The sequence below is a fragment of the Marmota marmota genome, unplaced genomic scaffold, assembly GCF_001458135.2.
Source record: "Marmota marmota marmota unplaced genomic scaffold, marMar, whole genome shotgun sequence".
Taxonomy (NCBI): Eukaryota; Metazoa; Chordata; class Mammalia; order Rodentia; family Sciuridae; genus Marmota; species Marmota marmota.
This window is the reverse complement of record NW_026000229.1, coordinates 1,997,574-2,024,369: the sequence shown is the minus strand read 5'-3', so window position 1 is coordinate 2,024,369 and position 26,796 is coordinate 1,997,574. Positions and strand designations below refer to the sequence as shown.

The window sequence follows — 26,796 nt, the reverse complement described above, 5'->3', positions numbered from 1 at the left end:
TTTGTCTGTGAATGGGAAATATTTTTTTCCTGGCTGAAAAACTGATGCAAAATGCCCTGCACAGCCTTTGTATGTAGGGGGAAATCACTGGCCCTTACAGGGGCAGGTAGAGCACGCCTGTGACAGTGCGACTGGTAACTCCAGGCATGTTTTACCAAATAGGTTACAGAATCCATCACATCTTTCCTGGTGAATTAAGACTGGAACAGAGAGAGGCTTCATAAGGTGGCATTTGGTGAACAAATAAAGATTCTGATACTTGCATATTCATCCCTTTGGGTGGGAAACAGTTTGAAAGTGTTGAGGAATTCAACCACTCACTAGTTAGGCATTTTGGAATTTTTAGATTATTATTCTCGAGACAGGAGTGAAAAAAATTTTACAATGAATCTTCATTCATAAGTACACTTATTCCAACTTTAATAGTAAAGTCCTCAAAGTAAATAATTTATCAGTGGGGAAAAGCTTGACCACAAGGCCAAAGAAACTTCTTTTCCAAATTGGAGCTTTGGTTCTGGATCCTGGAAGCTAAGGATCCTCAGTGTTAGTTGATGGGCACTATCACGGAAAGGACAAAAGGAGAGGGCTTTCAGATGTATCTGTTGCTTTAATTAAAATTATAAATTTCTCTAAGCTAAGTTTTAATAATTTGAGGATAATAAAATTAAGATAATTTGGTAAAAATAGATAAAACATTGAATTCTGGATGAATAAGTAAATTTTATTAACTTAATCAATTTTCCATCATTGTGACAAAATACCTGAGAAAAATCAAATTTAAAACATGATAAGTTTATTTTGACTCAATAGTCTCAGGAGTTTTACTCTATGGTCAGTTGGCCTATTGCTTTTGGGTTTGTGGAAAGGCAAAACATCATGGCAGGAAGTGGGTGTAGAACAAAATACACAGAGGAAGAAGGAAAAAGCCTTAGTGTTTGCCAAAGCAGCAGAGCTTTGTCATTCCTAGGCAGGGAATTCAGGCCACAGGCCAATGACCAATGACCATTCCCTAGTTACTGAACAATAACATTCCGTTTTGTCACTGGAAGGAAATTTATGGTTATACCGAAAAACACGTCCTACAGAAATGACTGAAATGTTTTGCCTTGTAAGTCAAAGAAGAGCTAATGAATTGTAGCATTACAATCATATATGGAAGCTGGGCACGGTGGTGCATGCCTGCAATCCCAGCAGCTCGGGAGGCTGAGGCAGGAGGATCATGAGTCCAAAGTCAGCCTCAGCAAGTTAGTGAGGCCCTAAGCAACTCAGTGAGATCCTGTCTCTAACTAAAATACAAAATAGGGCTAGCGATGTGGCTCAGTGGTTGAGTACCCCTGAGTTCAATCCCCGGTGCTCCACCTCCCCCCAAATCATGTTTGGAACAAATTAAATCCATCCTGAATCCACACAGCATGAGAGAATGTTACACTTCTAAGTATTTAGAAATAATCAAAACTGTCACTTTTTAACCTTTTCTTTGCTTTTCTTTGTGAAAGATCAAATACATTCTCTAGCCATTTTTGTGGTGCTTCATTGCTAGGAGAAGGGAGAACACTACAATAACAAGTTGTTGCCATCTAATCCACTGACTTTCAGATGGGAAAAGTGAGGCACAGAGTAGAAGCACTGTCCCTGTGTGGTGTCACCCTGGGCTTGAACATAAGCAACCCGGTGCTACCCTTTTGGTTGGCATTGTCAGTGTGGGTCTGAAAGGTTAAAGAAATTGAAATGTAAAGGATAAGATTTGTTTCAAGTTCTGTAAAAACCACTCCCGGAAAAGCCACTGAAATGTATGTTGAAATCTCCTCTGACCATCTGGTTGCTCTGTAAAAACAAGCCCCCCTACCCAGAAACCGTGCAGTCCGGCACGTACACACCTCAGGGCTTAAGCCAATCAGTTCGAATGTATACCCTTCTTTATGCTGACCAATCACCCCTACCTGACTTGTTCCCACCAGTGAATGTACTAATCATGGTTAAGAGTTGTTGTTTGATTTTCCCGCGGCGTGTGATGATTTGTTATGCTGTATGTGAAATCCCTGCCCTTTCCAAAGAATGTATATAAGCTCTGCTCAAGCTGTTCTGGGGGCTCTTGGCTCTTTACCCCTGTGAGGTGAGCTTGGAGCCCCAGCATGCTGGACCCCCAATAAACCCTTTGCTGTTGCATGAGACAGTCTCTTGGTGGTCTTTTCCTCCGACGTTCGCACGACCTTTACAGGTTGGAGAAGGGGCAGGCCCAGTGAGAACCCGCTTCCTAGGTAGCCATTGGATCATGTAAAAGTATGATCTAGTAAGTATTAGATGATCTAATAATCACTTCCTTTACAGCTGTTAAGACTAGTTAGCACTACTGAGACTCTCAGTGTTTCTAAGAAAATTATTCTGCATTTAGAAAAACAAAAATCCCAATGAGAATTTATCAGTTTGGTCAAAACATGATTTTTTTTTTTTTGGTGCTGACAAACAGACAGCACAATGGGAAGGTGAACACAGGACATTACCAATACCTCAACTCAGTGAGTTCCAGACTAACCATTAACCATGCAGCAAGCTGGCACAGGAAATTGGAGGATGAGATGCACTCTGGGCTCTGTTCACAGTCCCCATCCTGGATGCTCCACCTGTCACCTGTACCCTTCCCAGCCCCAGCTACATCAGGGAGAAGAGAAATAAAGGTGAAGAAGATTTAAAGTTTAGAGAAATGTCAATCTTAAACTCAGATAGGTTCTGGGAATTTCTCTAAAGGACATGGTTCTAAATATGGAAAAGATTGTGTATAAAAGCATTCTCCAACCTGAAGATGTGAGCAAGCAACATGTTCTGCCAAGAGGCTGCAGGTCAAGTGGATTGTGGGCAGCTACTCACCAGATTCAACTAACATTTTCCAGCAGGCAAAGGATGCATGATCCCCTGCTAAAGTGTCAGGCTGCAGATAACTTATTTAAATCTTTCTTTCACAGATGAACCTGGAGACTGTGTTAAGTAAAGTGAGCCAGATACAAACACAAGTGCTCCATGATCTCATATGTGGAATCCAGGAAAGATGACTTGAAGTTGAAAGTAGGGTTGGGGTTGTGGCTCAGTGGTAGAGTGTTCGCCTAGCATATATGAGGCCCTGGGTTCAGTCCTCAACACCACATAAAGATAAATAAATAAAGGTATTGTGTCCATCTACAACTAAAAAATATTACTAAAAAAAAAAAAAGTTGAAAGCAGAAGAGTGATTGCCAGAGACTGGGGAGGGAAGAGGGATAGGAGGATGAGGTTAATAGGCTTAAAGTTACAGTTAGATAGGAATAGTAGGTTCTGGTGTTCTACTACATAGTAAAATTACTATGGTTATTAGTAATGTATTACATATTTCAACACAGCTGAATTTAATAAGCACAAAGAAATGATCAACATTTGAGGTGACAGATATGCTAATTACCTTGATTTGATCATTGCATGATGTACCCGTGTATTGAAACCTCACACTGTATTCATAAACATGCAAAATTATTATGTAAAAATAATAAATAAATTTGTTAAAGACCAAAATGCTAAAAGTAGTTGTGTTAGGGTAGTAGAATTGTGAATGTTTTAGAAATTATTTTTCTTTTATTCCTATTTTTTTGGTCATAAATTTCTATTATTTTAGTAAGAAAAAGAACCCTTTCAATGATAAACTATTTTCAAATTTCCACACAGTAAGCAAAACATTTTCATTGTTTGTGAGAGCATTTTGTGAAGTCTACCCCACATTAATTTGGATTAAAAAGAAATGCTATAAAGACTCAAATGGATGTTACACCTTTAAATTATTCACAGCCTCACTTTTCCTGCTTTTAAAAAGAATGAATCATGAATTTTGATTACTTCACATCTAATCTCAAGACAATATATAAGAATCAACAAAAAGATGCAAACAAAGAAGAAAGAAAAAAAATCTCTTAATTTTGGTAATTGTTTTTTAATTACACTTTGCTGCCCAAATGTGTCAAGGAATCTAAAGTGAGACTGTATGGAGAATTAACTTGGAGCCACTGTGCGCAGTCTAGGTTCTAGTGAGCAATTCCCAGGACAGTGCAGTCACTGTAAAGGCCTTGGACTTCAGCCAGTGGCTCCCCAGGATCATCACTGCACAGTCAGAACCAGAGAACCACAGACTCTGATTTGTAAGGGGTCATGGAAAGAATGAGGTTCAATGTTAGAATTCACTCCAGTGCTTTTTAAGAGCCTCGAATTCTTATCACATTCAGGGTATGGGTTCCCATCTCTCAGGGTTGTACATTCTGTCCTTTGCCAACTCTAATTTTTACAGCATGGTTTATGCAGAGAGGCTTTATGTTCCTGTGATAATATGCCCATGACAAAAGCATAGGCATATAACTACTTGGAATCCAAAACCACATTTCCCCCTCACTCATTTTAGTAAATAAAGAGTTTACTTTGGAGTATTTGCAGGAAGTTCCACCATGAAGTTCAAGGGAAGAAATGAGTTGGTAGGAATTGTAACAATAATAATTATAACTAACACCTATGTGGTATTATCTTCTAGGTACTCTTTCAAGAACTTTGGATATAATTTTCAGAGCATCCCTGCAAAAGAGCGTCTTCTACTACCCCCATTTTACATATGGGGACACCACCGCCTCTGCTAATAGTGACAATAAATGATGGAGCCAGTATTCAAGCCTATACAGTTGGCTTGGACTTCTATGTCCACAGACTCTCAAAAGTCGAAGGGAAGTGTGGGTTCCTGGCATAGCACTCAAAAGTAGAGAGCAAACTGGGGAGGCTTCAGTAAAAGAACATGCTGGATGAAAGGAAGTCTAATAGAGCAGAGGAAAGATAATGGGAGTGGAGAGGGAGAATAGGAGATAAAAGCAAACTCAATAGATTTCCATCATACAGTCATCTGGGAACACTAAAAACTCCCAATGTATGACTTTACCCCCCCCCCCTCCCAAAGAAAAAGAAGATAGAAAACAACATCCTCATCATCATTATTTGCCATTTGAACAGAGGAGATCATTTTGTTGACCTCAAATTTGAGTGCTTGAGAAATAGAGGAAAGAAACATTTTCTGAAGCTAAAATGGGCTGCATTTATTCAGACACACATTGGAAAAATTATGAAGGACCATTTAAGCATTCTAGAAAACATCAACTTGGTTCAAACATGGCAAAATTTACAGAGGCAACTGGAAATGTAATTTAGGTCAAAGGTTGCTGAACAAGCATATGGAAATCCCCTACCTAGTCCACCCAACAACCTGTGCACATAGAGGGGCCCTCCATGTCCCTCAGGGTCTTCTGAGAGGCTGCCATGAGAACAACATCATTTAAAACAGCCTAATTTTCTGGGTACTTTAGAATAAAAAATTAGCATCCAATTAGCATCCATGCTAATTGGTCTTATTTTTGTTTTCTCATTTCTTCAATTCTTCTTTAAATCATGTGGTCACTGATTCTTTTTGCAATTTAAAGAAATATAATGAAGCAACATAAACTATTAACACACCAGAAGCTGACTGGGCTTTAGACTCTTCTCCAAGCAAATGAGGAGAGAAGGAGGATTCCCTCTTTGGGCAGGCAGTTTGCTCACTGGGGAGCACAGTAAGTGCCTGAAATAAAGGGCACTACAAGGAAAGCATAATACTGCATCTCTCAGGAGGTGAATCTCAGATATCTTATACAACTTTAATCATTTATTTAATGAAAAACCTCATCTAGTTATGGCATGTTCTGATTCTCCTTAATTAATCCTGTATGCCCAAGCAATTTTTCTCTTTGAAGGTGATTCATTAAATGCACCTCTATACTTGTTGAGTAAAATATAGAGGAAAAAAAAAGGAAGAAAAGAGAAAAGAAAACAATTAAGATTCATCCAACTGAAAGTTTAAATAATGACTCACATAGAAAATATAGTGAATTTTTTTAAAATCATGGACTAATAATGACAAGATGTATCCCTGACAACACAGTAAAGTGACCACATTACTTTATTAAACATGCAATCTGGAATAATCCTTGTAGAAAACAGTTTGTTCAACTCATAGCAAAGACAGACTGATCCAACAAAAACATTTCTGAAAATCTATTTTAATAAAGAATATTACTTGTAAGGAAATGCTTTATAAACAAAGTGAGGACAGAATAGACATTAAGTTTCACCTGCTAATCTGTCTCTTGTCACTTCAATTTTCAGGGCCTTGCCACTGAAATTAAGAGGACAGAGAAAAATATTTCTTCTTCCCATCATGATGAAGAGGTGGGGCCACAACCTCAAGTTTTGAATTCCAGAAAGACTGAGAGGACCCAGGAACCTGGGAGGCACGTGAACTTCTTAACAGCTTGTCACTTCCAAAGACTCAGAGACCCCATCTCTGATAAGAGAAGTCCTCTTCTCTTATCCATGCACCGAAGTTTGCTTGCTGCTCACCCTCCAGCTCTCAGCATCTATAGCAGAGAGAGGCAGAATAGCTCTGCTTTCTAGGAGGATCCCCTCAATGACTTGGTCAGTGTCTATCCTATTGGGAGTGCTCAATAGACAATATTTGAAGAGAATGGCCGTGGTCCTTTGCCTGGCATTGTATGCATCTTTCACTTCCTGGTCTCCATGAGGTGAGCATCTTTGCTCTATCATATGCTCCCCTCATGGTATGCTGTTTCGCTGCAGGCCCAAAAGCAACAGTGCCCATGGACCATGGACTTAAATCTCCAAACTTGTGAGTCTTTTCTCCTTTTGATTGTCTCAGATATTTTTTCACAGTAAAGAAAAGCCAATTAATAAAGTCCCTCTGTGTGATGTAGTAACCATCAAATCAGAGCGAAAGCATATTTACTATGATACATAACATTTGTAAAACATTGCCATTCACACAAGCACCATATGACATGATCAGGGGTTATGTGCAATATCTCAAAACCTTGTAGCCATAACATGCAGCAGGATCTGTGAGGTTGCCTGCTGGCCTGGGCGCAGTCTTTCTTTCCAGAGACTAAAGAGGAGCCATCCACCCACTGGTGAATGAGAAGAAGCAGAATGAAACAAGGAGCTCTCAGGCACACATACAGAACTGTGGAACCAAGGGATTTCATTTCTAGCTATTAATATTACTAAAGTCATAAAATAGCTTTTGCCTCTGACTGTATCCAGAGCAGTGGTTCTGCCTTGAGGATGTAGCTGTTGAACACCTACTTCCTCCCTGACTCCAAAACACTGTGAGTAACCTTGCACTCAGATGAGGCCGGGCTGGGCTGGCAGCCTCTGGTGTTCACTGTCTCCAGGGTTTGTGCTTGTTCCCAATACTCCTTTTTCTTTCTTAAAATGTAGGTGAGCTTCATCTTTATCAATTTACCATAGACTCCACAGCTTTGTGTTTCAACCCATTTGTACAGAGGAAGCATTCACCCACAACTATCTGCAATGCCTTTATAGCCTTTCTCCCCATCTTTTCTTGTCATCTGCAGGATGCTCAGTCTGTCAGTGTTATATGTAACATGCTGCAAATGAGCAAACACCCCACTGGAGATCTTCACTGAGTCTCCTTGATTTGGTGCAGATTTATCCTAGTCAGTTCCTTCAGATCATTAAGCTACTTGTAAATGTGACTGAGGCTACACTTTCATCTCTTCCGGGGACATCATAAAGTCAGCCAAGGGAAAAATACATAAATTATTTTTAATTTGTACCACTAATCTTAGATAATAGCATCCAGATATTTTCCACTGTCCAAAAAGGACAGGGAAGGAGAGGACGTGGCTCAGTTAAGTCTATCTCCAGGACTAGAAAAACACAGCAAACCTCATGTCCTTGCAGAGGGCCACTGCCCATGTTTGTCCATCATGAACTAGTCACTGCATGATCCATACTGCTGACCCAAGTGACTTTCAATGTCCTGGTCTATACCTTGTAATTTGTGGCTGAGATTGAAACAGAGACCCTTTAAAATTAAAAGCAACTTTCTTATAACTGCTTTTCTGTATCCAGAGTTGCCTCCACCTGAGAAATTACCCCAAAAGCCCAAGAATGCCAGAAAAGTTTGTAAAACAGCAAATATGACATATTCTCTGGCTAGCACTGCCAACCCAAATCTGTATTTGTATATTTTCTGGCTTTTGTTTCTATATATTCTAAGTTCTTCTATAGGACTGGAGGAGATAGGTTAGCTGCTTCTCCCTAGTTTGGCCAAAACTGCAAGCAAATTCACTTTCTTTCCCTTCTTACATTGTTCACTCATTTCTTATGTGGGCAGGTGATGGAATCCAGCCAGCTGAGATCCTCGCAGATTCCCTGGCTTGGCTACTAGTAAAAAGAGGACTCCTTCCTTTCTTCCATAAGAGTTTTACAGATGTGTTTAATAATGTGAGATCAGAAAAGAAGAGGAAAACTGAGACTTTGCCATTGAATAACGGGGGTCTTAGGGTCCATGCAATGTGCAGGACCAGGTTAGAAAAACCTATTTAGATTAGTCATAAGGGGCTGTGGATGTAGCTCATTGGTGGAACACTTGCTTAGTCTGTGAGGGCCTGGGTTCAATCCTTAGTACCACCACAAATCCAACCAACAAAAATAGTCATAGGGCTTCTGTGGAGTCAAAGCACATAGAAAGTTAAATTGCAGAAAAGTACAAAGAGGATTAAATGGCAAAAATGGGGTGCAAGAGGGAATGACCATCCTTTCTTTAAGAAACACACTGAAGTTCATAAGGACTGGTCTTCCCATGAGGTAGGGATAGTAGTGGGACAAGGAGTAAAGAGGGTAAACTGAGGAACATCCTTTTATTCTTCTACATACAGCTGTGCACAGCTCTTCCTTACAGGATTTTCTGGTAGGGCACATCTTATACTCCTAACCTGTTAGATCCTGTCAGGTTCTTGCCAAGCTTTCTGCAGCATGTTTATGAGGGTAGTGAAGCCACAGACAAAGCTGTTGAGAAAGAGGGAGAGGCTAGGGCACTCCTAGGCTACTAGGAGCTGGAGGTCCCAAGTCATCTGGCCAAGAAACTTGCTGTCTCCTCCTCCTTCAGGATTTCTGACCTGTCCCTGCAAGGGGTTATCTAAAAATGCCCGTTGCTTCATTTTAAAGGCATATTGGTAGAATATGACATAGAGTGAAAATGAGCCAGAAGGCTGAGAGATATATCCAGGACAAAAAGGAAAAAAAAAGAAATGGGAAGAAATACAAAATGCAAATCTGACACCTGCCCATTTACAAACAAGTGTGTATTTACACATTATATCAATGATGTCACTAGTACAGAAAAGTTTCAATGCAACTTATTCTAATATTCACAGCATTTGGACTTTATGGTTTTTACATAATTTTTTTAAAAATTTATTTCTTTTTAGTTGTTGTTGAACACAATACCTTTACTTTATTTATTTATTTTTTTATGTGGTGCTAAGGATGGAACCCAGGGCCTTGAACATTCTAGGTGAGTGCTCTACCACTGAGTCACAACCCCAGCCCCCTTTATGGTTTTTGTTAATGTGTAGAGGAGAGGGCAGGCAGAGAGGGAGCATCACTCTCTTGGAAACTGTCCACTGAAAGCCTGCCTTCATCCAAAGGGAGAGGTGTTGCCTCACCTAGCCAGCAGGGGCTGTGAAACCCCTTCACACACCAGCCTGTGGCATTTCAATCCCAGCAAACAGGGTTTTCAAAGCTTTATTTGATGAAACAAGTCATATGCCTCCCACAGAGGAATGAAAAAAGTGGATATAAGTGTTTCAATTGGATTCATACTGAAACATGTTTGGGAAATTTCTAAAAAATAAATTTTATTGTGTATATTTAAACTATACAGACTGGGGGTATAGCTCAATATATATATATATATATATATATATATATATATATATATATATATATACACACACATACACACACACATACATTAAAATGTTACTATAATGAAACAGATTACTGTAACCATCATCTCACACAGTTATCCATTCACCTTTTCCATGGAAAGAGAAGCTATGGTCTACACATTTAGCAAAAATCCTGAATACAATATACTATTAGTAACTACAACACTTATGTTGATCTTTTTTGACTTGTTTGTCCCATATATTTATAACTTAGTACCCTTTGTCTTGTATCTCCCATTTCCTCTCACTCCCACCCCCAATTTTGGATTACATGAAGCTAGTTTAAGGACTAAATTTATCTTTCTAATTCATTTAAGTAATAAGATCATTTGTTTATATCTTAAAAGCTTTTTTCCTGATGTGTGTTTTTCCCCAAACTGAAAAGTTAAGTTAGGTACTGCAGCCCTTCAACTTGAATTTTTCCTTTCTCGCCCCTGGCTTTGGGGACATAATCCTGGAGCTTTGTGCATGTTAGGCAAGTTTTTCACCATTGAGCTATTTTTCAGACATGGTTTCATTAAGTTCCAGATTGGCCTTGGACTTGCCATCCTCCTGCCTCAGCCTCCTGAGGGACTAGGATTACAGATGTACACCACTGCATCAGGTTCAAAGAATATCTACATTCCTGAGTTTGTATATTTAACTGTAAACTTTGCTTTCAGAAGTGGTCAAGGCTCGTGTAGGGCACTGACTCCAGCATGTCCTATGCTACCCTCATGCCCACCCATAAGGATTTCCTTTTGGTCAGCAAGGCCACCTCTTGAAGTAAGTAATCCTGAGCATGGACCTCGAATCTGATTAGAATGTACTTTAATGGATTAACTATTATTTCACATTATATCCTTAATAATACTGCTGTACCTATGACTAACATCACTAGATAACTAGCATTTTCCACCAACTTTATAAACAATAATGATGCATTTAGTCTTCATGAACCAAAAAGAGTCCTTAACGGAGCCCTTAGAAGTTAAATTAGCTTCTAGAGGTTAGATAATGTGGGAGAGTAAAAAATCCCACCCCAAACATGTTCCTTTGTCATATTTTGTTGGTTATTCAGAGGAACTGCAGACTTCTGCAGAAAAGGGCATGACTGTGAAAAGGTGTCTTTTATAAAAAAGAAATCTACCTCTATCTACATTAGTAAAGTAAATCATAAACGCAGACAAGTTCCCATACACCTTCTGCATGGGTGGGATATTTCACAGAAAAAAGAGTGCGGTGTCTGACACCTGGCACAGACAGAGATGACCATAGGTGGCATCCCCTGCATCACAAGACAACCCCAGCTGGTTGTGTACATTCTCCCCCAAATTTCCAGAATGGAGCACCTCCCTTCACCTGAGAATCACAAATCCCTATCCCTTAAGGGCTATAGAGGGGTCAGCTCTTCTATTTATTTATTGGGTCTAACATGAAAGTAAACTTTGTGACTTCCTTTTTCTATCTCTCTATTGTCCATTTATTTCATATACTAGAACTACCTAACTTCAGAGGGAAAATGGTAAATTTAAGACATCCCAATAGGATCTTCTTCAAAGTGCCTCAATTAGCAAGTTGTGGATAGAGACTCACACATCTTAATGATACCAAAATCCATGATTTTAATTGCTAAAAATACTTATTTTACGGACTACATGATCAGTAATGGACTATTTCATTAATAGGTAGTCTATAACAAACAGTGGAAACTTTGAGATTCTACCGTGGTTGAAAGTTTCTTTCAGGCTTAGGTTGAAAATAAGCAAGCGTGTCAATGTGCTCTGATTTCTCCAATGCTCAAGCTGCTTGCATTATGAAGGCAGAATTGGCCTCAAGTAGTAATTAAGTTTGGAGGCAGGTAGAGCTAGACAAGATTGAAATAAAGTTTTTAAAGGGCTCATGGTTCCATTTTGGAAATATAAATTCATGGGATTGATTTTCTTCAACAACTTTTGTTCACAACTGTAAAACAAATTGTATGGGAGACCACTGTTTGGGACAAGCCTCCAGGACTAGGCGTGAGAAGATAAAAACGAACCAGAGTGGAGACACTTATGACCTATGAAACCAAACCAAACTTTAAAATGGGCCAGATTAGGCAAGCAAACAACAGCATAGAGGTTTCAGTTTACTTGGTCAGTGTAGTAGGAAATCAGTTTCAACACTACAAGAAAAGTAACTTTGAAACCATCAGTTTGCTTTCTGTACTGTTTCTGATTTTCTTCAGCTCTTCCCTACTTCACAGAATGAGGTGTCAAGGTTTATGGTAACCGGCCATCTCTTGGTTTACATTATAATGGTTGGTCTCTTTCTCCTCTCTTTCATTCTTCTGTACATTTAGAAGCCACCTCAATGGGAAATTTGTTAGTCAAGTCTTTTTTTTTTAAATTTTTTATTGTTGGTTGTTCAAAACATTACATATTTCTTGATATATCATATTTCACACTTTGATTCAAGTGGGTTATGAACTCCCATTTTTACCCCATATACAGATTGCAGAATCACATCAGTTACACATCCATTGATTTACATATTGCCATACTAGTGTCTGTTGTGTTCTGCTGCCTTTCCTATCCTCTACTATCCCCCCTCCCCTCCCCTCCCCTCCCCTCTTCTCTCTCTACCCCCTCTACTGTCATTCATTTCTCCCCATTGTATTATTTTTCCCTTTCCCCTCACTTCCTCTTGTATGTACTTTTGTATAACCCTGAGGGTCTCCTTCCATTTCCATGCAATTTCCCTTCTCTCTCCCTTTCCCTCCCACCTCTCATCCCTGTTTAATCTTCTTCTCCTGCTCTTCGTCTTNTTCCATGCAATTTCCCTTCTCTCTCCCTTTCCCTCCCACCTCTCATCCCTGTTTAATCTTCTTCTCCTGCTCTTCGTCCCTACTCTGTTCTTAGTTACTCTCCTTATATCAAAGAAGTGTTAGTCAAGTCTTTAAGCTAAATATATAACTTCATAACTTTGGCCCTAACTATATTTCCCTATGCAATTGCATTAAAATAAAAACAGTGATAAAATGATAGAGGGATTATAAAAGCATAAATTAAAATGGGCACAAAGTATTTAAGGAGAAATGGATGAAGAAAATGTGGCATGTACATACAATGGACTATTATTCAGCCTTACAAGGGAAGGTCTGACACATGCTACAGCATGGGTAAGAACTTTAAGGACATTATGCCACATGACAAACACCATTTGATTCCACTTATGCGAGTACCTAGTGTAGTCAAATTCATAGCAACAGAAAAGAGAATGGTTGTTGCCAGGGGCTCAGGGTATGGGAGAGGGGAATGGGCATTTATTGTCTAATTGTCACAGAACTTCAGTTTTTCAAGAAGAAAAGAATTCTGGAGATGAATGGTTGTTATAATTACATAACAGTATGAATATACTTAACACTACTGAGAGGTACACTCAGTTGCTAATATTGTAGTTGTAGTTATCAGAATTTTAAAACTTGGCGTGGGACTGCGGGTGTAGCTCAGTGGTAGAGTACTTTCTTAGCATACAGGAAGCCCTGGGTTCCATCCCCAGAACTGCTTTAAAAAAAAGACATAAAGAACTTCTTAAAATTTTCATTATGATTAACCTACCATTTATGCCCCCTGAAGTGCAGTAATAAAGTGAAGAAAGTGGACAAGAATATCATATACCTGATAAGTAAAATATCTGATGATTGAGTTGAAAACACCTGGAGATATGCTGAAGTCCTTAATTCCTATTGGTATTTAGAGTTATGCCACTTTTATGTCCCAATGGTCCCCTTGACACTGCTACTTTCATACTTGTTTTGTCTTTTTCTCTAGGTCCTGGGATCACAGGGTATGTAGAATGACATTGGTTCACTTCTATAGACTTGACATTAGCTTGAGAAAAACCACAGTTTACACAACAATTTTCCTTTCATTCCTTGGGTCTAACCACCACAGCCTTCTGTTTTATTTTTCAAAGGAAACCAAGAGCAGAGGAGGAGGAATATTCTGAGCCCAGTAAGAAATCCAACTTTCACCCTGATGGGCCAGTCTCCAGGATCCCACAGATGCTTCTGGAACAGTCGGCAATAGCAAATGTAAATTAGCTTCTTATGAGTATGACACCATAATTCATCTAGGAGATAAGTCAGATGGGTGCCACCCTCTAGGAGAAAGCGCTCGATGTTGTAACATAGGCAGACAGATGATAATAATTCATGCAAACTTGGGACTATATAGTAAGTCCTGCCCAAAATCACAAAGTACAATTTTAGGCAAATGAGAAGATAGACAAGACTCCTCAAATGGGTGAGTGTGGATGTTTCTTACTTTTATTAAATTCACAGAGGACTTAGGACAGTTAGCTGGTCAATCTGTATTTACAAAATAAATAAATAATTATTTTTAAACAAGAAAAAAAAAGGAAAAGGAAAAAGGAAAGAAAAATAGAAGATGTCAATCTAAATTATGCTGTCAGCTCAATGAAAACATTTTAGCACTGCTGTTAGTCAATTTTCAATGTATTTGTGTATAGTTATAGAGAAACAGTCTTCAAATTTAATTCAACATGACTACAGTATTAAGTGATACATTTTTAAAAACTATATTCTGGTTTAGGAACATCTACATTCAGTTACTCTGGAGTGTGTTTGTTTTGGGGACAGGAGGTTTCCACAGTTCACATATTGTTTCCCAAGCAATATTTCTCTCCTATCAAATGTCTTATTTATCCCATCATGAATGACTTCCAGATACTGTCAAAGCATTTTATTTTTATTTAACTTTATGTAAGTGTTAAATAATAAATCATGGCACTGAACTTCTGTGATGTGGTAAGAGAGCCTGATGAGAGCAGGGAATCTAGAGGCAGTGTCACTCCCAGAAAGCCTGGGACTAAGTCTCAGTATTCTCCTCTGCAACATGGATTTCTTAGCGGTTCCCCTCTGAAAAGACCTTAGGAAGGTTATATGAAAGGGTACGTGTGCAGCCAGCCCAAGGCACTATCTCAGCAAGGGTGTGGGTCTTAACATAATTAATAACATGTAGCAAGAGCAAGAAGCACTCCTACATTATAAGCCATATTACCTAACATAAATTTAAATTACTTAAGCTCTCAATCTTATTTCTTCTTATTTAAGGTTTGTTTTTCTGAGTTTCAGGCTACCAAATGCTTAGAAGTGCCAACTAGAAACGTTGGGAATTGCACCCCTATGATAAAATGTAGGGTCACCACTCCAACATACAGGCACAGGTAAGGATTTTCTCAACAGACCCCTAAAGCTCAGGAAATAATGCCCAGAGTTAATAAATGGGATGGCATCAAAATTAAAAGTTGCATAGCAAAGACAACAAAAATGTAAAGAAAGAACCTACAGCATGGGAGAAATCTTTGTTAGCTACTCTTCTGACAGAAGACTACTACTATCCAGAATATATAAAGAACTCAAAAAATGTTAACACTAAATTAAAAAAAGAAAGAAAGAAAGAAAAGAAAAAAAAACCAATAAACAAATAGGCAAATGAATTAAACAAACATTTCTCAAAAGGAAAAAAAAAATGGACAACAAATATATAAAAAGTTCAACAACATTAGCAATTAGGGAAATACATATCAAAACTACACTGAGATTCATATCATTCTAATTAGAATGACAGCCATCAAGAAGATGAACAAATTCTGGAAAGGATGTGCATAAAAAGAAACACTTGCACTGTTGTTGGGATTTTAAATTATAAACACCATGGAAATCAGTATGGAGGTGCCTCAAAAAGCTAGGAATGTAACCATTATATAACCCAGCTATACCACTCCTTGGTATTTGTCCTGAAGAATTAAAGTCATCACACTATAGTGACATGTGCATTCCCACTTTTATAGCAAGACAGTTCATAACAGCCAAACTATGGAATCAGTCTACGTATCTATCAACTGATGAATGAATAAAGAAAATATGATATATATGTCAGCCATAAAGAAGAATGAAATTTTGTCATTTGCAAGAAAATGGATGGAAATTGAGAGCATTATGTTAAGCAAAATAAACTCAGAAGATCAAGCGCAGTATGTTTTGTCTAATAGGTGAAAGCTAGAGAGGCAAAAGGAAAAGAAATGTGGTGGCAGGAGGGGAACTCATGAAAATCAAAGGGAGATCAGTAGAGGAACCAAAGGGAGGGAGGAGAGGTGGGAAAGGGGAAATACTGGGGAATGGTATTGTCCAGATTTTATTTTGTGTGTGTGTACAAATATGTAACATGAATCCCACCCATTATGTACAACTACAGTACAACAATAAAAGGTGGAAAAAATAAGAAACATGGAATTTCAATTGACAATGGTGCTGACAGCATCATAATGATCACATTACAAGAGCAAGGAGGGACACAATGAAGTGATAAAGAGCCAGGCATCCGGGAGCACTGGTGCTGCAGCTGGCACTGTAGTACCCCAGGGGATCCTCTAGCACCACAGGATACCATGGAAGTCCAACCAGACCTCTATTCATGGACCACAGAGCAATTTTTATTTAATAAACTGTCCTTGAAAAGGCAAACAGAGCCAGGGTGGTGACAAGTGTCTGTAGTCCCAGCTACTGGGGAGGCTGAGGCTGGAGAATTGCTTGAGCCCAGAAGTTAGAGAGAAGCCTTAGCAACACAGGGAGACCTGTCTGAGAAAGAGAAGGATAAGGACAAGAAGAAAGAGAAAAGAAGAAAAAAAGTGAAGAGAAAAGGCAGAATTCCAAAAAATATATATATGAAAACGTGCTACCAAAAGGTTGTCATGAAATCTCTCAATATCATTTGGGGATAATATCTGTGTATTTATATTTACGAGTTCCATCCTTGTGGCTCTGGGTCCCAGAGAATTTGCTTAGTTCTTGTGGAAGTCTTCATGACCGAAATGGGGCACAGACATTACAGATCGCCCCCTGCACGTGGCCAGTTGTTAAGGACGGGGCTAGCTGGGAGGGATCAGGTGGATACTCAGCACTAGGACATTTGGGCCTAGGTGGCTCTTGTATTTCCTCACAGGCTCATTTCTTCCCACATCTTTTTCTTCTTCTAGCTCTCATAACAACATAAATATATCCCCTCACATACTAGGACAGACTCTGGTAAGTTTCCAACCTTGCTTGTATTTCTACTTTCTGGCGAACAGAAAAATGGCCCTTAAGGACTGGTAACCTTATGTCCTGCCATCATTGTTCTGAGTTATCCTTCAAAAATGTAGATGAGATGACATTAGTTTCTTTATTTAGTATCCTTCTAGACTTCCAATTGACTCTAAGATTAAATCCAAGTTCTTTGTACCTTTCATTCACTCACTTAACCAATATTTATTTCACCTGTTATGTTCCAAATGCTATTTTGGTTAGGAGGAAATTCTAAATGGAAAAAAAAAGGAGAAAAGGAACCAAGATTTATGTCTTCTATGGTCTGAACCCTATGTTCCTTGGCTAGAGCCATCTTCCAGCACATATAAGCTGCAGGGCCAAGCTCTCAGTGCCCACTCCTTTTTGGACTAATGAATCTCTCAAAATGTAAACGTTGCAGCCCCTTCGTGAAATTTTCCTTTAATTCTCAGCACATTCTTTCTTTCCCTCCCTCCCCTCCCCTCTCTTCTCCTCCTCTTCCTTCTCTCTCCTTCTGTTTTCCTCTCAGTGTTTAACTCTCTCCTTCCCTCTGTTTCTTTTCTTCTTTTCTATCTTCCTTTTTTCTTTCCTTCTCCTCCTTTTCCTCCTCCTCCTTCTTCCTATCTCTCATACACCACTCAGTTAGATGTCATTCCCTGTATTCCAGTGACCTCCTGTGGAACCCCATATGGCTCAGGGGGGACAGTAGCCATGCCCTGAAGCTGTGTGTCCTGAGGACAAAGGCCACTTCCAGGAGCCCAAAAAGTATTCAACTTAAAATAATTTCCTTTTAAACTCTTCTTTGGAAATCAAAACAGATGTGGTTAGTCAAAGACCAGACAGGGGATACAGACAAATATTCTGCTCTATTTCTCCTCTCCACTCTATATTTGTTTGGATTGATGGGGATTATTTCAGGAGAGCTGCATGGAGAAGGCTGGGCATCTATATACAGAATGTGGGAGACACTGTTCTTTGTGTTTCATAAAGTATGGATGAGCTAACAAAGCTGGAGGCAGCTAAAAGGAGTACGCAATGCAGGCAACATCAATAAAAAATTTAAAATGAAGTAAATTTTGAAGACTTACATATGAATTTTCCTGGGGAGTAATACCTAGAGCCAAGGGACAGCATACTGGGGCAAGAATTTCTTCCCAAGCCAGGTTTATGAGAAAGGTTTGTTTGCGGACCCCACCATGCCCATCGCAAACACGCTCCTGCAGCTTTCAATACCCAGGCAAAGAAGAGAACATGGGGCAGAAACCCCATGGTCCATCAACCCTGAAGGATTTGCTGTCTGGTCCTTCATAGGGAAACTCGGTTGACCCCTCTAAGAGGTAAGAGGAGCTCCTCCTTCACCTTCACATGCCAGAGTGAGCTTCATGAAGATGGAGGGAGTCAGCAGCACTGTGCTCAGGGATGCTGAGCTCCTGGGGAAGCAAGGTGGCAGTAGTCTTGATTCAGAGACTCGTACCAGAAATACATATACGATCTTCTTATTATATTTCACATAAAACTCCCCAAAGGGAGCATATGTTTTAAGAGTGAAGAGTGACAAGGTGGTATTTCTAACATGGCTCACAGAAGACCACCTCAAATTATGGCTAGATGATTTGGAGTGAGTGTGCAGTCACACCACCCCACGTTAACTACAGGTAACACGCTGACAGCTGTGCAGAGCCCAAATCAGCCAGCAGGACCTGACTAACTGCCTACCATGCCCATCCTCATGCTGAATCAGGCTGCGGCAAACTCTTGGTGCTAATGGTCACAAAGCAGTTGGCAGATGTTCATCCTATTTGTCATTTGATTTCTGTTTGGTAAAGTGCAATGTAGACACTAAAATCATGAGAGGGAAGGAGGAAGAAAGAAGAAGGGAGGAGAGGAAAGAAACAAAGGATAAACCAGTCACCACATTGAAAAGGTTTGTATTTTCCTTGGATCTGGAGTTTTCAGCCTCCCAGGGGAGGCACATCCTCTTTTGCCCAGGCCCCATGATATGAAAATCAACCCGGCATTTGAGATGTATTCTGGAAATTTTGTTTTGTTTCAATAAGAAACAAGTTCACTTTAAAATAAAGGTACATTAGGAGCAGACTAATATAACTGCTGTCCTGAACACATAATAAAAAACAACATTCTGTCAGCAAGTAGTTCTTTTGTTCCACTACACTTTGGCTTAGTTTGTCCTTAATCCTTCCTTTCTGTAAAATCTTACATGAGGTGTATATTTGATGTTCATGGCTCTTGTGCTTGATACCACCCCTAGCTCAGGCATGAACTCACTGGCTTTCTTCCTAGGTGGCATCAAACACAAGGGCTGCTCCTTCCCTAGCCAAACACAGCTACTACCTTATCTGCATAGCCTTGAAGTAATGGTAAATCCAGGTTCAAGGAAAATAGCAGTCAAAGGAAATAGAGTAACTGCTTGTTTTGCTACTGAAAGAGTTTGGTGTTCTCCTCAAAAGCCCTTTAATGAAAGCAACTTCTTACTTGCATAATGGATTGAAGAGGCAACTTTCATTGTGAAAGCTATTCAGCGCAGATGTAAGTACCTAATATCTCAATTTTTAAATAGAAGGTACATTTCAGTCTTTCTAGAGATTTCATATAAGTGTATACCTGAGAGAAACCTGAAGGATCATTCCATCTACACCTTTCCTCGCCTTGTATTTCCAACATTGCAGTGTGACACTGTCTTTCACAGCTTAATAGCTGTGTGCTCTCAGGCTACTTGTTTCAGCTCCCTGAGCCTCACTGTACAGAAAGGCAATAACACTAAAACTCAGCAACAGCAGCAACAACAGAACTGACTAACCGCCTACCATGCCCATGCCTCATGCTGAGAGTTCTCATGCTTTGGCTCCTTGAAGCGTCACAGCAATCCTAAGGCTACTGCCCATATTTCAGGAAGAGAAGCTATGATCCAGATGGTCCTGCACCCCACCTAGCAGTTCTGAGTTGGGATTGGCATGCAGTGTTGACACCTCCAGAGGCTAGAGTTTGAACCTCTTCCAATATCTGCTATTTCGTGATTATCATGAACATTGAGTGAGATGGTGAGATTTAGGACATCACCAGAGCCTGGAATACAGCAGACACATAGGAATTATTGTTAAATAATAAGGTCTTCCTACAAATATACTGTCCTGAGAGATTTTTACTTTAAGAATAAAGAAAGCAGAGAGGCAATATGGAGCACATTTCAGAAACATAGACTTTAATTCCCTGAGAAGGAGCTTATACATAAGCCACACTTTGTGTTCTAAGCAAAGAAATGCCATGATTGGCACTATACTTCTTGCAATTGGTTCATCCATGGTGGGAGCTGCTGGTGGCATCCAGTGACCAGAGTTTGAGCAGATGATAGTTATTACAGATAGAGTCTGAGGAGGTACAGGCAGGAACAAGACGGTTCTGGGAGACCCTAAAAGCTCAACATTAAGGGTACTGACACTGGTATTGATAATAAGGTACATTTATAGGCAAATGAGCTGGCCAGGAAGGTTTGAGCAGAGTTAGGAAGAGCTGACACTCCACGCCACCCATCAGCACTGAGGCATTGGGTTAGTGTTCCATGCTTGTGGTCAGTCGGGGGATACTAGTAGCTACTCCTCAACAAAGGATGCCTGCTAAGACAGATTACATAGGATCCAGAGTCTCCTAATATAATATTCAAACTTTCCAGACTACAAAAAAATTACTTATTATAATATGAACCACAGAATCACAAGGCATAGGAGAAAGGACAATCAACAAATGCAGACTTTGAGTTGACTCAAATGTTGGAACTATCTAATAAGGATCTTAATGCAGCCATCATTTATCCCCTGAGAATGCCATTTTTGCCACCAAGCCCTCTTGCTAGTTGGTATCATAACAACAGAGACCAGGAAGAATGGACTTGAAGTTTGGTCTTCTACCACCTTACCAAGCACTTTTGACTACCAATGATTTGATATCCAAACAGTGAGAATTAAAACAATAAGGAGATGTGGCAACAGGGTAAGTTTTATAAAACATTTGGTAAACAGATAAACAAGAAGAAACAAACATCGGGGAAAAAAATCAAACACTGTTAAAGAAATGGAAAAAAAGGAAAAAATTGAAACTGGACATTACTGAAAGCTCAAGAAAATATATTTAGTTATTGAGGGAATGTAGACCAAAATTAGATATAGAAATCAAATGAAAAATCAGTAAAAAATTAAATTCTCTGATTGATACCAGCAGTTCAGTCTTTGTCTCCAAAGCCAATCTAATAGTGTGAATGAGATTAAGAGAACAAAGGGAATTGTATTGATTTGCTAGAAAATAAAAAAAAGACATAAGCTGAGATCTTAAAGGCTGCAATTCTAACTGCCAGGGGGAACAGAGGACTTTTAAAGGGGGGACACTGTTTTCCTAGTATCAGCAGATATAATTAATGTCCAATTTGTATCCTTGAGAGAACTGTTGTTCCATTTTCCAGGTCCTGAGATTCTTTATTCCTGTTGGTAGTGAGCTGAAGAATAGATAACTAGGCTTAGGAAAAGAAGAATATTAATCTTGCTTACCCCATGGTTGGGGAGGGAAAGAAAGAAAAGAGGAAGGAGAAAAAATGCTAGTTTTAAAATAAGCCACCAATGGCTAAGCAGCAAAGTTTACATTTAAATCATGAAAGAGACCCTATTACAAAAAAGGAACCTCTGCTACATGATAATCTATTTAGATAAGAAAATAATGTAGGGCAAAAGACAAGGAAAAAGGAATGGATCAAAAGTTTAATAATTTCTACCTGGTGTTGTGGTACACACCTGTCATCCCAGCTACTCAAGAAGCTGAGGCAGAAGGTTCACAAATTTAAGGCCAGTATCAACAATTCAGTGAGACTCTTTCTCAAAATAAAATTTTAAAAGGGCTGGGAATATAGCTCAGTGGTAGATCATTTGCCTGGCATGTGCAAAGAAACCCTAGGTTCAATTCTCAGTACTGCAAAAAAAATTTAATAATTTTTATTATAAATAAGAAATGAATTGTTCATGTTTCATGTATTTGTTATATTGAACACCCAGCTGAAACTTAAAATCTGCAATTTAAAACCACTATGGAGGGGCTGGGGATGTGGCTCAGTAGTAGGGTGCTTGCCTAGCATGTGCAAGGCCCTGAGTTCAATCCTTAGCACCACATAAAAATAAGTAAAATAAAAGTATTGTGTCTGACTACAACTAAAAAATAAATATTAAAAAAAAAAACCACTATGGAATACTCACTAGGATTTCTGTAAGCCATTTTGTGTCTTACGAAACAATTCTAAAGAAAAATAAATAAATAATAAAAATACAAGCAATTATAAGTTCTCGTCAAAGTGAAAGAAAGAAAGAAGGAAAGAAAGAAAGAAAGAAAGGGCTTAGAAAATAGTCAAATGGAAATCATATTAAAATCCAATAAATAAAATTTTGAAAATTCACTAGATGGGAACAATAGCAGAGTGAAAATACTATAAGGTACATGCTGTAAAATTGAAGATGGACATTTTTCATAAATGATTCTATCTAAACAATAAAAAGAAAGTAGAAAACAAACAAATAAATAAATAAATAGGCTTGGGGTATAGTTCAGTGAAAGGACATGTGCCTGGCACATACAAGGCCCTGGGTTCCATCCCCGGCACCAAAGTAAATAAATAAGTAAACAAACAGACAAACAATAAGCAAACAGAGTCTTAGGGAGTTATATGATAATTATAAGACTTAATTTTCAAGCTGGGCATGTTGGCACACACCTATAATTCCACTTATTAAGCAGGCTAAGGCAGGAGGATTGCAAGTTCAGGGCCCAACAACACAACTTATTGAGGCCCTATATCAAAATAAAGAAGTAGGTAAAAAGGGGTGGGGATATAACACAGAGGTAAAATGTTCCAAGTTTCAATTCTCAGTAAGTATCAGAAAAAAAAAATGTTAATTTTCATAGTATCAGAAACCCAGAAGAGAGAATGAACTGAAAATGTGACAAAATAATGGTTAGCAAACCTCTGAAACTTGGTGAAAGACACAAGCCTACAAATTCAATAGGCTGAACAATTACCAAATAAAATAAACTGAAAGAGCTTCATATCTTGAAATCAATCAGAGAGGAATGGCACATTGCATATAGGTGAACACTAATGCAACTGACAATACATTTCTTATCTGAAACCATGGATGCAAGATAGAGATTGAAGAAATATTTTAAGTGTTGAAAGAATAGAACTGCCAAATCTGAATTCTATATTCAGTGAAAATACCTCTAGAGTCACAGGACAAAGTATATTCATTGACAATAATTAAAACACCCCAACCCCAAAATTAAGAAAATGTAAGGGTGGTAAATATCCCTTGAAGAATGCTAATGGAAATTTTCTGAACAGAAAGGAAATTATAATAAAGGAGAGTTTGAAATTTTCAGAAGAGAGGGGAGTAGTAGAATGGTTAAGGGTGAATATAAAAAATAAAATTGATAATCCATTCTCTAATGAGTTTTTTTATTTAATTGATTTTATTTTTTTAAATACACGACAGCGGAATGTGTTACAATTCTTATTACACATATAGAGCACAATTTTTCATATCTTTGTATAAAGTATGTTCACACCAATTCATGTTTTTATATATGTACTTTTTTGCATTACAATTCTTACTACACATATATACCACAATTTTTCATATCTCTGTTTGTATATAAAGTAGGTTGACACCCAATTTGTGTCTTCATACATGTACTTTGGATAATGATGTCTATCACATTATGCCATCCTAGCTAATCCCCTGCCCCCTCCCTTTCCCTCCCACTCCTCTGACCTATCTAGAATTCATCTATTCCTCCCATGCTCCCCCTCTCTACCCCACTACGAGTCAGCAGCCTTATATCAAGAGAAAACATTCAGCATTTGTTTTTTGGGGATTGGTTAACCTCACTTAGCATTATCTTCTCCAATGCCGTCCATTTACCTGCAAATGCCATCCATTTACCTGCAAATACCATGATTTTATTCCCTTTTATTGCTGAGTAAAATTCCATTGTGTATATAAGCCACATTTTTTTTATCCATTCATCTACTGAAGGGCATCTAATGAGTTTTTATTTAATATTTGATGTTTAAATCACAATACCATCTGATGTGATACTCAATGTATGTATGTGAAATACCTAAGGCAACTATATTTAAAATATAAGGAGAGTTTAGGGAGCTAAATGGAAGGAGGAATTTTACACTTTACTCAATGTGTCAAGACTCAAGACAGTTACATATTAATTATGTATACTAAAATTCTAACAGTATCTATGAAGAAAGCTACACAAAACAATATAGTGAATCAGGATGGAATCCTAAAACTATTCAAGTAACCATATGAGGGAAGTCAGAGAAATAGAGGAATGAATTTTAAAAAATTCTTTTTCCTCCACTATAATTTAAGCTCCATCAGAGCAATGGTCACATCTACATTTTCAGTACAACCAGGGTAGGAAATGAAAATATGTTCCCCCAACAGCCTTTGACAACAGGATTACTTTGATCAGAAGGCAACTGAGAAGAATCAGATACAAGAAAAGCTCTCTGCCCTCCTCCTATTTGCCTAAGAACAGGATTTCTTTAATAAATTTACAAAGGTGTCTTCCTCCCCCTCTCTACCAGAAAGAACATAGGTCAACCATTAAGAAGACTTACGAGCCTCATCTGCTTGGAGATATTACTGGAGGAAACTGCAAAATCAACTACACTAACCAGAGGTAATCCATCAGGGATTTGCCTTCCCTAGAGAAGCAAGGCACTTTTTGTTTATCTTGTCCAAATATTTATTGTCCTTTGTGAAGACTGATATAAGCTGGAGTATTAAGCCACTTGTTTGAGAATTACTTACTCCCTAGTATGTCCCATGTACATATGAAATATGCATGTACATAACCTTTTATTTTTCTCTTCTTAATCTGTATTCTTAGCCCCCAAATAAGAGTTGAGAGCTCATAGATTAGAGGAAAAAATTTCCTTTCTTATACCATCAAAGTGCCTGGATTTGAGTAAGCGGTAAATAAATATGTGGTGAATGAATAGCCATGCACAGGAAATTCTGGCAAAGAATATGGTATAGTACTGTGTGTGCAGAGTGCATGCAAAATACATATAGTAAACCAAGCTTTAAATAATCTGGTAGATATACAAAAAATGTGTTTGTCCTTGGGATGGGAGTAGGATGATGTGGGTGAATGACAGGGTCAAAACTCTTTTTTTTTTCTGTGTAACATATTTCCTCTGTATGGTAGTTTTTCATTTGAGAGCACATGGTCATGCATTACTTTTGAAACTCAAAATGTTTGTCTTTTAAATAAACCAAATATGCTTCAGTTGTCAAATAAAACACACTTCAACAGTTTTTTAACGTCCAGAGCCATTTTTAATCACCTCTTCACCTCCTTCAAAATAATACTTTTGTTAATTAAATGTGCAGTGTAGTGAATAAAATTACGGAGTGTGTCTTCAAGCCGCCTGGCTTTTAGTCAGCTCCCCCCTCCTTAGCTGTGCAGCCTCAGGCATGCAACTCCATCACTGGGTTCCCCCAGTTTCCCTGTCATCATCTCCTGGCCAGGAGCTAAATATAAGCTGCAAAGCCAAGCCTAATGTTTTGTTTTGTTTCATTTCCTCCTTTCCAGTCTGTCTGTGGCCCCAGGAAAGTAAGACAACTTTTTTATTACTATTATTTCTTATCATTCAGAAACATAACAGCACATCCAGATACATATTAAAAAAGAAAATAATGCATGGTGATCATTCATTCAAAACTCAGTTTGATCATTTCTGTCAGCAGAAAAAAATAGAAAAAAAATCATCTATAAAATGATATTTTAAAACAAAGAAATCGAGAGTTTAAAGAAAACCACCACCTGCAGCTCTTCTCTCTTAAGATGAATTGGTCATTCTCCATTGTATACTAAAAACTCGTAAAAGAAGAAGTTTTATTTTCTATTTCTTGTTTTTGTTCTGTGTAGATTGACCTAAGACTACATCTGTAGCTATAAAAAGATGGTTTTGTAGGTTTCCAGTAACCATTAATTGTCCATCAGCTGCTTGAGCTAGCAGCAGCTTGTTTAGGTCAAGTGGACATCCTGTTCATTTGGCTCTTGAGCCTCCACATTACCCAGTCCCCAGCAGGACCTCTTTTGATTCCCAGCAGTTGCAAATTTAGCTATGAAAAAGCATGTTCAGTAGAGCCACTTGACTTCAGCACAAAACTCTTGTTGGCAGCCATGTGGGGGATGCTTTTCTGAGTAATACCAACTTCTCAGCTAAATGCCCCCCTTTTGTGTCATTTTATTCAACTCTAGGACCACACTGGGAAGTGGGAAACCTTACCTTCACTCTACAGATGAGGAGGAGAAGCAGAAGGTCTATAAGGTTATCAGTTTTCACATGGCTGATCCAGATTCATGGCAGGGTCTGTCCGATTCCTGTGTACACACCCTTGAACATCATTTACAAAAAATTATATATATCTCCCAGTCAAACTTGTACCATTCGTGGATTTGGTGGTCAAAGACTAGAGTATTTGGAAATAAAAATCTCTGGATCACTATAGTGACACAGCCACCTTAATGTTTATAGTAGCTCAATTCACAAGAGCTAGACTATGGAACCAACCTAAGTGTCCCTCAATAGATGAATGGATAAAGAAAATGTGGTATATATACTCAATGGAATATTACTCAGCTTTAAAGAAGAGTGAAATTGTGGCATTTAAACCAATCTACAAAACCAAAGGCTCAATGTTTTCTCTAATATACGGATGCTAATTCACAATAAGGCGGGGGGGGGGGGCTAGGGAAGAATAG

At 38.6% G+C, this 26,796-nt stretch overlaps 1 protein-coding gene and 1 long non-coding RNA gene across 4 annotated transcripts in view; one reads left to right on the top strand and one right to left on the bottom strand.

Moving 5' to 3' along the window:
* The window catches only part of Gabrg3 (gamma-aminobutyric acid type A receptor subunit gamma3), a 598,523-nt gene that overhangs the window by 353,575 nt on the left and 218,152 nt on the right, over positions 1–26,796 (bottom strand). The window lies entirely within an intron of this gene.
* LOC125613362 overlaps positions 9,223–26,796 on the top strand; it is a 29,884-nt gene continuing 12,310 nt past the window's right edge. Inside the window, exons 1-3 of one of the 3 annotated variants that reach the window (XR_007343908.1) lie at positions 9,223–9,236; positions 22,881–22,891; positions 23,383–23,390. This is a non-coding gene — a long non-coding RNA (uncharacterized LOC125613362). Of the gene's footprint in view, positions 9,237–16,528; positions 16,536–22,880; positions 22,892–23,379; positions 23,391–26,796 lie in introns of all 3 variants that reach the window. The other 2 variants (XR_007343907.1, XR_007343909.1) reach the window with 2 other exon arrangements.